Source organism: Sarcophilus harrisii, chromosome 1 (genome assembly GCF_902635505.1).
Source record: "Sarcophilus harrisii chromosome 1, mSarHar1.11, whole genome shotgun sequence".
NCBI lineage: Eukaryota > Metazoa > Chordata > Mammalia > Dasyuromorphia > Dasyuridae > Sarcophilus > Sarcophilus harrisii.
Window position 1 is genome coordinate 112,952,945 of NC_045426.1, and position 12,623 is coordinate 112,965,567.

Sequence of the window (12,623 nt, forward strand, 5' to 3'; positions counted from 1 at the left end):
ATTTTATAATCAATCCCTCTCCTATCTTTTCAGCTTTTTTTTTTACTCCCAGCCATATACTCTTCAATTCATTATCACTAACCCCCTGCAATCCCAAGAAGTAGATTTTACTTCTCTCTGACTCTGGATATTTTCTCTGCTTGCCCCCATGCCTAAAATGTTCTCCCTCCTCAACCCTGCCTACTATCTTTGCTTCACTTTTTAAGTCCCAGCTAAATTTCTGTCTTCTACAGGAATCTTTTTTAACCCCTCTTATTTGTAGGGCCTTTACTTGGTTAATGATTCTCTAGTTGTCTTGTATATAGCTTGTTTGTATGCATTTTCTTGCTTGGTATCACCCCCCCCCCCTTTGAATTATGAGTTCCTTGAGGGCAGGGACTATCTTTTGCATACTTTAGTGTCCCCAGCAATTGACACAAGATCTGGCACTTGGGAGTCACTTCACATATTTTTGTTCTGACTATCCTAGCACAGTGCTTTGTGGCCCTTTAGTAGTCATCCTTTCTAAAAAACATCACCAGATCTAGTCTCAGACCTTTACCAGCTAGGTCAAGTAAAGGTCAAGACCTTTACAATTTGTGTTCCTCTAGAAACATTCTTTGAGAATTCCCATTCATGTGTTCAAACTACAAATAAGGAATTGAAATCATAAAGGAATACTAACTGAATTAAAATAAGTAGTTTTCCAAGCACTTTAATGAATAGATAAGATAAAGCAGAAATTCTTAGTTGTTCCTAGGTTCATGTCCTCAAATATAATTTTTAAAATATTATATATTCATGTTCATACATGTTTTAGAATCAACACCTTAGGTCTTTGAGGCTTAGGCAATTTCATTTTTATCTTTGTCTCCACTGCTTAAGGTTATTCCTGAATCATGGACCTAATCCATTAAAGATTCCAGATCTTTAATAAATTCTCATTGATTGATTGATTGGATAGCTATGTGGTCCAATGGATAATGTATCAGATAGAAAGTCTTCCTAATTTATCTGCCAAGGGAAAATCAGAAACTTTATGAGCAAAATTACAAAACACTTTTTACACAAATTAAGTCTGATCTAACCAATTGGAAAAATATTAAATGCTCTTGGAGAAGGCGAGCAAATATAATAAAGATGACAATATTACCTAAACTAATCTATTTGTTTAGCACTATACCAATCAGACTCCCAAAAAACTATTTTAATGACCTAGGGAAAAAGAAAAAAGCAACAAAGTTTATATGGAAAAAACAAAAGGTCAAGAATTTCAAGGGAATTAATGAAAAAAAAAAAAAAATCAAATGAAGGTGGCCTAGCTGTACCAGATCTAAAATTATATTATAAAGCAGAAGTTACCAAAACCATTTGGTATTGGCTAAGAAATAGATTAGTTGATCAGTGGAATAAGTTAGGTTTAAAGGACAAAACAGTCAATAACTACAGCAATCTAGTATTTGACAAACCCAAAGACCCCAGCTTTTGGGATAAGAACTTACAGTTTGACAAAAATTGCTGGGAAAATTGGAAACTAGTATGGCAGAAACTAGGCATTGACCCACACTTAACACCATACACCAAGATAAGGTCAAAACGGATTCATGACCTAGGCATAAAGAATGAGATTATAAATAAATTAAAGGAACACAGGATAGTTTACCTCTCAGACCTGTGGAAGAGGAAGGAATTTTTGACCAAAGAAGAACTAGAGATCATTACTGAGCATAAAATAGCAAATTTTGATTACATCAAATTGAAAAGGTTTTGTAAAAACAAAACTAATGCAGACAAGATTAGAAGGAAAGCAATAAACTGGGAAAATATTTTTATAGTCAAAGGTTCTGATAAAGGCCTCATTTCCAAAATATATAGAGAATTGACTCTAATTTATAAGAAATCAAGCCATTCTCCAATTGATAAATGGTCAAAGGACATGAATAGACAATTCTCAGGCGAAGAAATTGAAACTATTTTTAGCCATATGAAAAGATGCTCCAAGTCATTATTAATCAGAGAAATGCAAATTAAGACAACTCTGAGATACCACTACACTCCTGTCAGAATGGCTAAGATGACAGGGAAAGATAATGAGGAACATTGGAGGGGATATGGGAAAACAGGGACACTAATACATTGTTGGTGGAACTGTGAATACATCCAACCATTCTGGAGAGCAATTTGGAACTATGCTCAAAAAGTTATCAAACTGTGGATACCCTTTGATCCAGCAGTGTTACTACTGGGCTTATATCCCAAAGAGATCATAAAGAAGGGAAAGGGACCTGTATGTACAAGAATGTTTGTAGTAGCCCTCTTTGTAGTGGCCAGAAACTGCAAACTGAGTGGATGTCCATCAATTGGAGAATGGCTGAATAAATTGTGGTATATGAATATTATGGAATATTATTGTTCTGTAAGAAATGACCAGCAGAATGATTTCAGAAAGGTCTGGAGAGACTTACATGAACTGATGCTGAGTGAAACGAGCAGGGCCAGGAGATCATTATATACTTCAACAACAATACTATATGATGACCGATTCTGAAGGACCTGGCCATCTTCAGCAATGAGTTGAACCAGATCAGTTCCAATGGAGCAGTAATGAACTGAACCAGCTACACCCAACAAAAGAACTCTGGGAGATGACTAAGAACCATTACATTGAATTCCCAATTCCTATATTTTTGCCTGCCAGCATTTTGGCTTTCCTACACAGGCTAATTGTACAATATTTCAGAGTCCGATTCTTTTTATACAGTAAAATAACAGTTTGGTCATGTATACTTATTTTCTATTTAATTTATACTTTAATATATTTAACATCTACTGGTCATCTTGCCATCTAGGGGAGGGGGTGGAGGAAAAGGGAAACATTGGAACAAAAGGTTTGGCAATTGTCAATGCTCTAAATTTACCCATGCATATAACTTGTAAATAAAAAGCTATTAAAGAAAAAAAAGTCTTCCTAAATTCACATCTGACTGCAGACATTTCATAGCTGTTTGACCTGGGAATGCCATTTAACTCAGCTGGCCTCAGCTTCCTCATCTGTAAAAGGATATGTATCGAGAATGAAATGGCATAGCACTCTAGAATCTTTGCCAAGAAAACCCTAACTAGGATCACAAAGAACTGGACATTACTAAAAATAGTTGAACAACAACATTGATTAATTACTAGATAATTGTTTCATATATATCAGAAAGAGAAATTTGACTCATCCCTACTCATTTTACAAATCCCAAATTATATTCAATACATTTACAAACAATTTTGTTCCAAATATTTATTATCAAATAAATTATATTCAGAAAATATTAATCAAATCCATACTAAAGTACTATGCTAAGATTTGGGATAGCCAGGGTAGAAGAGTAAATAAATTACTTGGAAGCTGGGGTATTTTCCCACACAATCAATGTTATAAATAACTATTCAGTTCTTGCTAGCCTTCAAAAGCTTATTTCATACACAATAAATTGAATCATATGTATTGTACCACAGAGCTGAAACATGATTGTTACTAAAGGAAACCTTGTTATGATATCTAAGTCAGGTCACCAGAACCTAATCTCACCCATTTCCCTGCTTTCTTCCAACAGCATTGGGGTGGACTCTTGTAATGACTCTGGCAACAAGATCAGAAATAGGGGTTATTGTAATTTTTACAGCAGCATAGACAGTGTCAAAAATAAGAGAGGGGGCAGGGACCCATCAGTGGCAGAGGAAGAAGAATGGGATGGTTCCTACACATAGTTTTTTGTACATTTTCCCCACTCGACTAAGAATCTCTGGAGACAGGAATTGCCTTTTGACTTTCTTTGCAACATTTGTCTTTATTCTGATGTCTGACGGAGGTATATCCTAAAATGTTTATTGACTTGACTGGAACAGACAGAAGTTCTGGGGGAAAAGGAAAAGAAGAAAGAAATGATGATGAGTATGTGGTATGATACTTATGTTTGTCTATAATAAATTTCAAATCAGTGAGTTTAAATTTTTTTTATTCTAAAAACCTTTTGTATAAGGAGAGGAATTTCATAAATTGAATTTATGCATGTCAATGATATTTTATTTTATTTTATCTGAACTTTTCCTTCAAAAATATATCAAAAAATGTTTTTTTCATCATAAGCAGTTAATACTGCTTTTTAATTTTTCTTCTAAATAAGTTCACATCAAATTTTCCCATATATTAATTTCCCTGAATGATGGTAGGTGAGTTTTTCTTTAACAAGTATAAAAGCTTTTTTATTTAAAAAAAAAAAAACTATTACAATATAACTTGCTATTGTTTTGGATTCAATTGTAGTATAATTCAAATCAAGAATGAAAAATCTGATTTTAAAAACTGATACATTTGTTTGGCTCATGATCTTAGGACTGTCAATATACAGACTTATGCATTTGTATGTTATACATACATAATTTATGTATATATATACATATACACACTCACACACATTCATGTATGTAGGCATATATATCACATTATATAATAACATTTTATTATACTTATATTAATAAAGACATTCTATAGTGAGATATGGATAGATAGACAGTTATAGATAGTTATAGACAGATATAGATGTCTGTACATTATTTCATAGCTAGGAAGTATTAAGTGTCTGAGACCAGATTTGAACCCAGATCCTCTTGACAAGAACTGGTGCTCTATCCACTTCACCAACTAGCTGCCCCTATAATTCTCATTGTGCTCTGTTAAGTACACCATAATTAGAATAATTAATACTAAATTGTAAATGTTTTTCCTAAGATAAATTGCTATCTTCCTGACAAATATTCAGTTTTTTGGAGAGTAATACATCTGCTATTTTCCTATAATGTTAAGCTACTATTTATCCCTTTTAAAAAAAATAGATGTATCAAAATGTAATAGTACCACTGATCTAGAACTCTTCTGGTTCTATTTTTTCTAGGTCTCAGGGTGGAGAACTTTTCATTGAATTTCATCCCTGTGAGCTCATGGTAAGATAGTTTTATTTTTAATGTGGAAGATTAATCTTTTTACTTGCTTCAACAATGATATTAGAGAATTTCTATATGTCTAATGCTCCATATATATAGTTGTAGGATCTCTCTTATTAGCTTTTTATAAAAATAAAAACTGGATTTAGTAGTAAGTTTCATTGCTATAATTCCATAATATTTCACAATTTCACAAAAAAAAATGTGATATTTCCATCAAAAATCTTTATGATGTGTTCAGGATAGATTATGATAACTGAAATATTTAATATAACATTCACTGTGTGGTGCATGTGTATTTAAAGTCATGGTTCTGGGAAGTGAAAATTGATGTTCCTGAGAAAAGTCCTTTGGACAGGAATGACAATCTTATACATTAAGTTCTTCACAATTAGGACTATTTGATGTCAATGAATAGAGGCAATGAGTTATTGAAAGTAAAACTTATTTTCTTACCTGTCAAAGTTTATCAAAACTGTGTTCTACAACAAAAGCTTGATGTTAAGAGTTTTAGAAACTGAAAAAGAAAATAGGCAACAATTGAAATAGGTTAATATATATATATATGTATATATATAATATTACTAATTTCTGGTCAATTTTTCTTCCAATAATTAAAAAAAGCTTCTTTTACTTCTAATATAGATTCACAGCTAGTATTTTATTGCTATGGAATATATCAGATATATTAATCTTATGGTTAATATGTTAAATTTAAGGAAGATATCACCAAAATATTTCAATATTTTTGTATGTTTTTATAAAAGTGGGGTTTTATGATAGGTGTCATGATTATGAATCTATATGAATGAGAGAAAATCTAGATGGTAGAAATAATACTTCATTTTGGTATATGATCACCTCCATTATTTTGGAAACCTCTAAATTTGAGATTAAAGATATTTTGAAGTTTATCCTACATAATGTGGATATTGAATCTACTGGACATATTAAACAGCAATCCTTATACACTTCAAATTGTATGGGTGTTTCATAAACTTTTGGGAGATTCTTAATACAAGTTCATTCAATAATAGTACAAAGACAGACAAATATAGTTAAGAATATAACTCGGAAATATCATGTTTGTGTTGTGAAGGAAAGAATCTCAGACCTACACTTATGGAAGAATAATTTATAACTTACGTTATAAAGTCTTATATAAATTTAGTTATGAGAGACATTCCCCTGGAAAACCATTTTAAGATAAGAAAGAGAGAAAGAGAGAGATTGAGAACCTGGCATGCAATAAAACGTTATGCTAGCAAGAAAAATAAATTAAGTTCAAAAAAGTTCTTCACATGGGGCAGTCATATTGTTTCACTGAATCATATAAGTTCTAGAACTCAGCAAAGATGTAGAATAAGAATATTGAAGTCAAAGACAAAACATCTATTGTTGCTTATACTCATAGTATGCCAGTTTTCATAGATCTTCCAAATATGATATGTGAAGGTTAGGGGCAATAGAAGTTTAGTTTAGAAGTTCCTGACTTCTTGAATATTGAGGCAATGACAGTTTAATTAATATGGCCTTTTCTATTGTCACATAATTTCTCAAAGGAACTGATATTCCTAGATATCAGTTAAAAACCATGGGATAAAGAGAAACTCATACCTAAGAAAATTTATATTTATTCAGCACTTGAAATGTACAAAGTTCTGGGTCCTGGGACAGATGCAAAGGTAAATGAAATGTGATACTTATGCTTCCAAATTCAAACCCTGAATGATGTCATAGGCTAAAGGAGCTAGAGGAAATTCCTTCAAACCAACAAAGTTTGAAAAGGCTGAAAGAGACAGAACTTTCTAAAGGCTTACAACCCATGATCTTTAAGATATGAATTTTTAAAAAAATGCCACATTAGGGTATATACCCAAAATTACTGGGGAAAAGATTCTTAGGGTGGTCTCAGAGAGAGAGGGGGCTTTTCTTATTTAAGGCAGTAGGGATAAGGATTATTGTGGCCAGAGAATGGAAAAGATATACGTGAGAGACTAAAAAATGAGGGATGATAATCAATAATAGAAGAATATAGGATAAGTACCTATTCTCATTTTATACTTGTAGTATATTTGCTAATAATGCCATTGTTGATCCTCAAGCTAAATACACATCCTTTGTTTTCCCAACAAAGGACAATAAGTCTTGGGGAAATCTGAATAAAAATATTTTTTTTCCCTCCCAAATGAAATCTATTAGCAAAATATTGAGAACTGAGATTGTACTTACTTGGTGCAAAATTGTAGATAGAAGGTCAGTTGGGCAGAAGGAGAAAGAGAATTCTGGAAAAAGTAGAGTTCATTCCCTGTGAATGATCCTAGAGTGAAAATATCTTTGTAGCTTTATTAATTTTCCATTCATTTATGACTATATGTTTTTTTTAATTTTTATATGTGTATATATATATATATATATATATATATATAGTATGTGTGTGTGTATGAATACATAGACAAACACACACACACAGATATATATCCTTTAAAATACCTAATGGTAATATGAAGCATAATGGGGGGGAGGCAAAATGAGGGAAAAGTTAGTTTATCCTCTTGTAAACCAGTCTTAGACTAGAGAAAGTCAGTTTAGAATGGAGAAAGAGCTAGATACTAGTAGGGGATAATAAGGGACTAGGTTCTGGGTTGTTGGGGGTGGGGAAAAAAACAGTTAACACCAAGGACTGAGTTTTAAGATGAAGTAGGGAGTTCAAATACATGGCACCAAAAAACTAATTTTGTATTAATATTTAATGGCACCAGTTTGGCTATCTCACTTTGTTTATAACAAATTCTGAATTCAAATGAAATAAATTATATCAACCTATTTTTTCCTCTATGGATTTCCATGTTTATTACTAAAATCCAATTATTCCACAAAGAAAAATTCTGCTGCTCTTCTGTGCAAGCTACACTTTGTTTATTTCCTTTGTAGACAAGAGACAAAAAGAAGTATTCTCCATATACTATAGTTTACATAGATATTTTCATTGTCTAATATCAATCTACTTTGTGGAAACATACTTGGGTATGTTGATAGCTGTCAAGTTGACATCATATGTAGCATTTAATGATAAGAAGCTGATGCAGGAAATTATCCTTTTCAATTTTCTGACTTCTCATTCAAAATATATACCTTTGCATATTATTACCATAGTTTTATCTCTTTTTTAAAGAAGAGAAGGTAAATAAAAACAAGTAGAAAACCTCTGATTAGTCGAGTGCATTAATCTGAATGATCATGTATTGAATGTCCAATCTTGAAATTCAAATGAAAATGAAGTCTGTTTATTTGACATCTACCAGTATCAGTTGTGATCACATATTCAGCTTGTCTTATTCAATGTATAATCACTGAGAAAATGCAAATGTAGTTATTCCAATGTAGTTTGCTCCAGAGCATGTGTTTAACTTTATCAGTGATACTTGTTCCAATATTTTAAAAGCGGTATCTAATGGATCACTGAAATTCTATTTATAAGTTTATTTTCTATTTGTGTATATATGCATATATAGTATAGAAATATTTATTTTTGTATTCTTTTCTATTTGTTTAGATTTTTTTATTTTATTTTCTATTTGTATAGATATCAGTAATCTATGTCCCATCAGAGTTTCTGGGTTGTTGGGGGTGGGTAAAATCAATTCTCAATGCTTACAGTAAACTATGACTTATAGGTCGATTAGTATGTGAAGTTGTAGCTATACAAGTAAATAGCTATAATTGAAATATCATGGCAATGACTCTATAGATCCAGCTTATCCTTAGCCAAATATCCAATGGTCCTATTGACTTTTGATTAGTTCTGTGCTTAAGAATCACATTGTTTATAAATAAATGGAACTTTGGACATCTTTTAGCCTCATCATTATATAAATAAGAAAACTAAGGCCCAGGGAGAATTAGAGCTCCCTCAAAATCATATACTTAATTTTAAAAAAGAGAACTAGGATATGAACCTGTCTCTTACTCCCAATATCCTATAACTTCAAATTAGATCCAACATACCTCAATGAAAATGAATAAGCATTTATCATGCCCTTGTTATATGTAAAGTACCAAGCAGGGACTGTTCCTAGAATAGTAAATAAACACTTCTTACCATATTATCTCTCTTTACAAGTTGGGTCTAGAAGAATGGTTGGAAATCTACCTTTGTATAACATAGGGAAAGATTTTTTCAGGTCCCTTTCTACAAACAACTAATACCACCATCACCCTGTTCCTCCTCCTATCAGCACCACTGACTGCTAGCATGCATTCATCATTTTCTTCAACATGACATTTCTATCATACTTAAAAACCTGAGTTATTTATTTAAAATTTAAAAGTTTAAAAAAATTTAAAAAGTTTTCTGTCTGTGGGATTGTAGAAGAGGTGTTAATTGGACTGTATAAATCATAGTCAAGGGAGATATGGAATTGACATTCAGAGAAGGAATGGGTATTATTGTATTGTCTATTTCGGAAATTGCTTATGGTTCCATGGGAAAGGTTAATCATATTATCCATCTTAAGTCTCTTTATCTTTCTGATATAGCTATTTCATAATAATTCCACCTCATGTCCCTTTATAATTTACAAAGTCTTTCCACATTGTATGTTGATCAGATTCAGAGATACTGCCTGATTTCACCGGCCTAAGTCACATAACATATACTTGAGTCTCACAATAACTCTGTGAGGTAGGCAAGACATAAATTATCACTACCATTTGCTTTGCTAAAGTCACACAGCAAGAAATGATGGAGTTGAGGCTTAAAACATGGTCTTTTGATTTCCAGTTCTTATTTTATTCAATATACCCTGCTATGTTACCATGAAATATTTATAGTATTCCTTTCTTATGTATATATGTGTGCAGTTGACATATACTTACAAAATTCTAGGATATTTTCTCTTACATAGAGGTAATGAGCTTCAATGCTTGAATGAACTTATGATTTCATTGATGTGTTGGTATTCCCATTAACATACTCCCAATTCATGTTCTCTTAGAAATCATACACAACTTGTATTGGACCATACTGAGGGACTTTCTGCGTTTTGGTGTTTCATAGGTATCAATGAAGACTTAGTCTATATGACTGTTCACCTTCATTCCAGAAATGGTCTGATGAATATAGTAAATTAGTGACAAAATTTTAGCAAAAAATTTCTTTAAAAGATACTATCATTATAACCATGACCCTCATTATTGAAGTTATTATTACTTTTTTATCATTAGTTGTTCTGCATATGCAGTAGTGTATGTATGTGTTGGGGATACTTAGAGTCAGACAAGCTCTATTTCTTATTTTATCATAAAACTGTGTGACTTGGATATATTACTTAAAATTTCTAGGCCTAAATATTCTCAACCATTAGAAGAGGTGGTTAGATTTAGATGATATAAAATATCTTTTTCATCTCCAAAATTCTTTGTTTTGTTATGTGACAAAATTGCCTTAAATTATATTTTATACTAATATGAAAGTAGACATTCGTCAGTTCAAAGCTAGATTCTGTGATCCTATTCATTCTTCTCTGTGCATGATTTAACATAGGACAGAATTTAAAATGTTTATTTTTGGCTCTCTATACAGCATAATTTAATAACTAACATAAAATTCCCTTCTTGCTTCAAATGTTTATGAATTTTCTGTTTGTTATACATATGCATAGATCCTTAATAGTGTCATAAAGTGACTTTATTCAATTGTTTTCTAATGTAAATTTCAAGCATGGCAGGTATAATATTGTAGAAAAGGCTTAGTTTGCAGAATTATTCTGAATATCATTGTGAGCACATTTGCGCATGAATGAGATGAAGATATAACTTTTTTTCACATCACACCACAGCATGAGTAAAAGGTATAATGTAAATGTAGGATAAATACATTAGGTTTTTGGAGACATTTTTGTTCTTTGTATTGTCAGTGAAAGACAAACTCCAAACTTTACTGAAATTCCTTAAGCAAAACAACAGTTTTATTTTTTCTAAGAACAAAAGTTGCATTTTTATGGGAACAAAAATAATTCTTCCAAAGTTGTCTTTTTTCTTAAAAAAGAAGATCCTGAACTGTTGCAAAGAATTATATGCACGAATCTAGAGAGGAACAATTTTGCAAAGCAACAGTTTAAAGTGAATAAATAATAGACTTTAATCATGAATGTAGTCAGCACTAAGAAAGTGGAGAACAAAGGCAGGTCCTGTTAATTTGAGACAGATTACAAAAGATTTAAGTTTTCGAATGGCATTCAAAGAAGTAGGGAATATATTGTCACGGAAGTAAGTTGATATAATTGACTTTCTAAATTATTCATATGAGTCAATGATGGGGTCTTATGACCGGGGATAATAAAATTAACTTATATAGACCAAAAATTCCAAGAATATCCTTCCAAATAGCATAATACATAAAATGAATGGACCATTTTATATTAAATCTCAAGAGTAAGGTGCAGAATTTCAATTCAGAATAAACCCTATTGGAGAAGAAAAGTGCTGAATAAAAAAACTAAAATTATAATTTGGCCATGTTTGGCCTCTTTTGTCTGGAATAATATTGAAGATTTGCATGGGGAAAATGTCTATGGAAGTAAGAGCTAAGGATATATTTGGCATTAATTTAATAGAATATAATGGGAAGTATGAAAGAATAAGAATGATTTGAGATTCAAGTCTAAATTCTTCACCTTTGGTGATGTTTTTGTTCAGTTATTACTTAGTAAAATTGACCATGTATTAGGGCATTAAAAACCTCACAATCAAATGCAAAAAAAGTACAAATAGAAAATGTTTCCTTTTCAGACCACAATGCAATAAAACTTTTATTCAATAAAGGGTCAGGGAAAGTTAGACAAAAAAAAAAAAAACAATTTAAAATCGAATAATTTACTTCTAAATCATGAGTGGGTCAAACAAAAAATCACAGAAATAATCCATAATTTCATCCAAGAAAAGACAATAATGAAAAAAAAAAATGTAACAATACCTATAGAATGCAGCCAAAGCAATTCTTAGGGGAAATGTTATATCTCTTAATACTTATATAAATAAAACAAAGAAAGAAAAGATCTGAGTTGGGTGTGCAACTAAAAAAGCTAGAAAAGTAACAAATTAAAAACCCTCAGTTATATAACAACTTAGACATTTTAAAACTCAAAGGAGAGACTAATAAAATAAAGATTAAGAAAATTATTGGACTAATAAAACTAAGAGTTGGTTTAAAGAAAAAAAACTAATAAAATCAATAAACCTTGGGGTAATTTGATCAGAAAAACAAGGAAAGAATAAATCCAAATAACCAGCACCAAAAATGAAAGGGGTGAACTCACTACCAATGAAAAAGAAATTAATGCAGTAATTAAGAGGTATTTTGCATAACTCTATGGTAGCATGTCTGACAATCTAACTGAAATAGATGAATACAAAAATACAAATTGTCCAGATTAACAGAAGAGGAAATAAATTACTTAAATAGTTTCATTTTAGAAAAAGAAATTGAACAAGTCATTAATGAAGTCCCTTTAAAAAAATCTCCAGGGACAGATAGATTCACAAGTGAATTCTACCTAGCACTTAAAAACCAATTCCAATACTATGTAAACTATTTGGGAAAATAGGTAAAGAAGGAGTACTACCAAATTCCTATTATGACCCAAATATGG

At 31.3% G+C, this 12,623-nt stretch overlaps 1 long non-coding RNA gene across 2 annotated transcripts in view; it reads left to right on the top strand.

Moving 5' to 3' along the window:
- Positions 1-7,362, top strand: part of LOC116420750 — a 1,349,459-nt gene extending 1,342,097 nt beyond the window's left edge. For both annotated transcript variants that reach the window (XR_004231174.1, XR_004231170.1), the window contains one exon: positions 4,923-7,362. This is a non-coding gene — a long non-coding RNA (uncharacterized LOC116420750). The remainder of the gene's footprint in view (positions 1-4,922) is intronic.
- Positions 7,363-12,623: the final 5,261 nt, after the last annotated feature.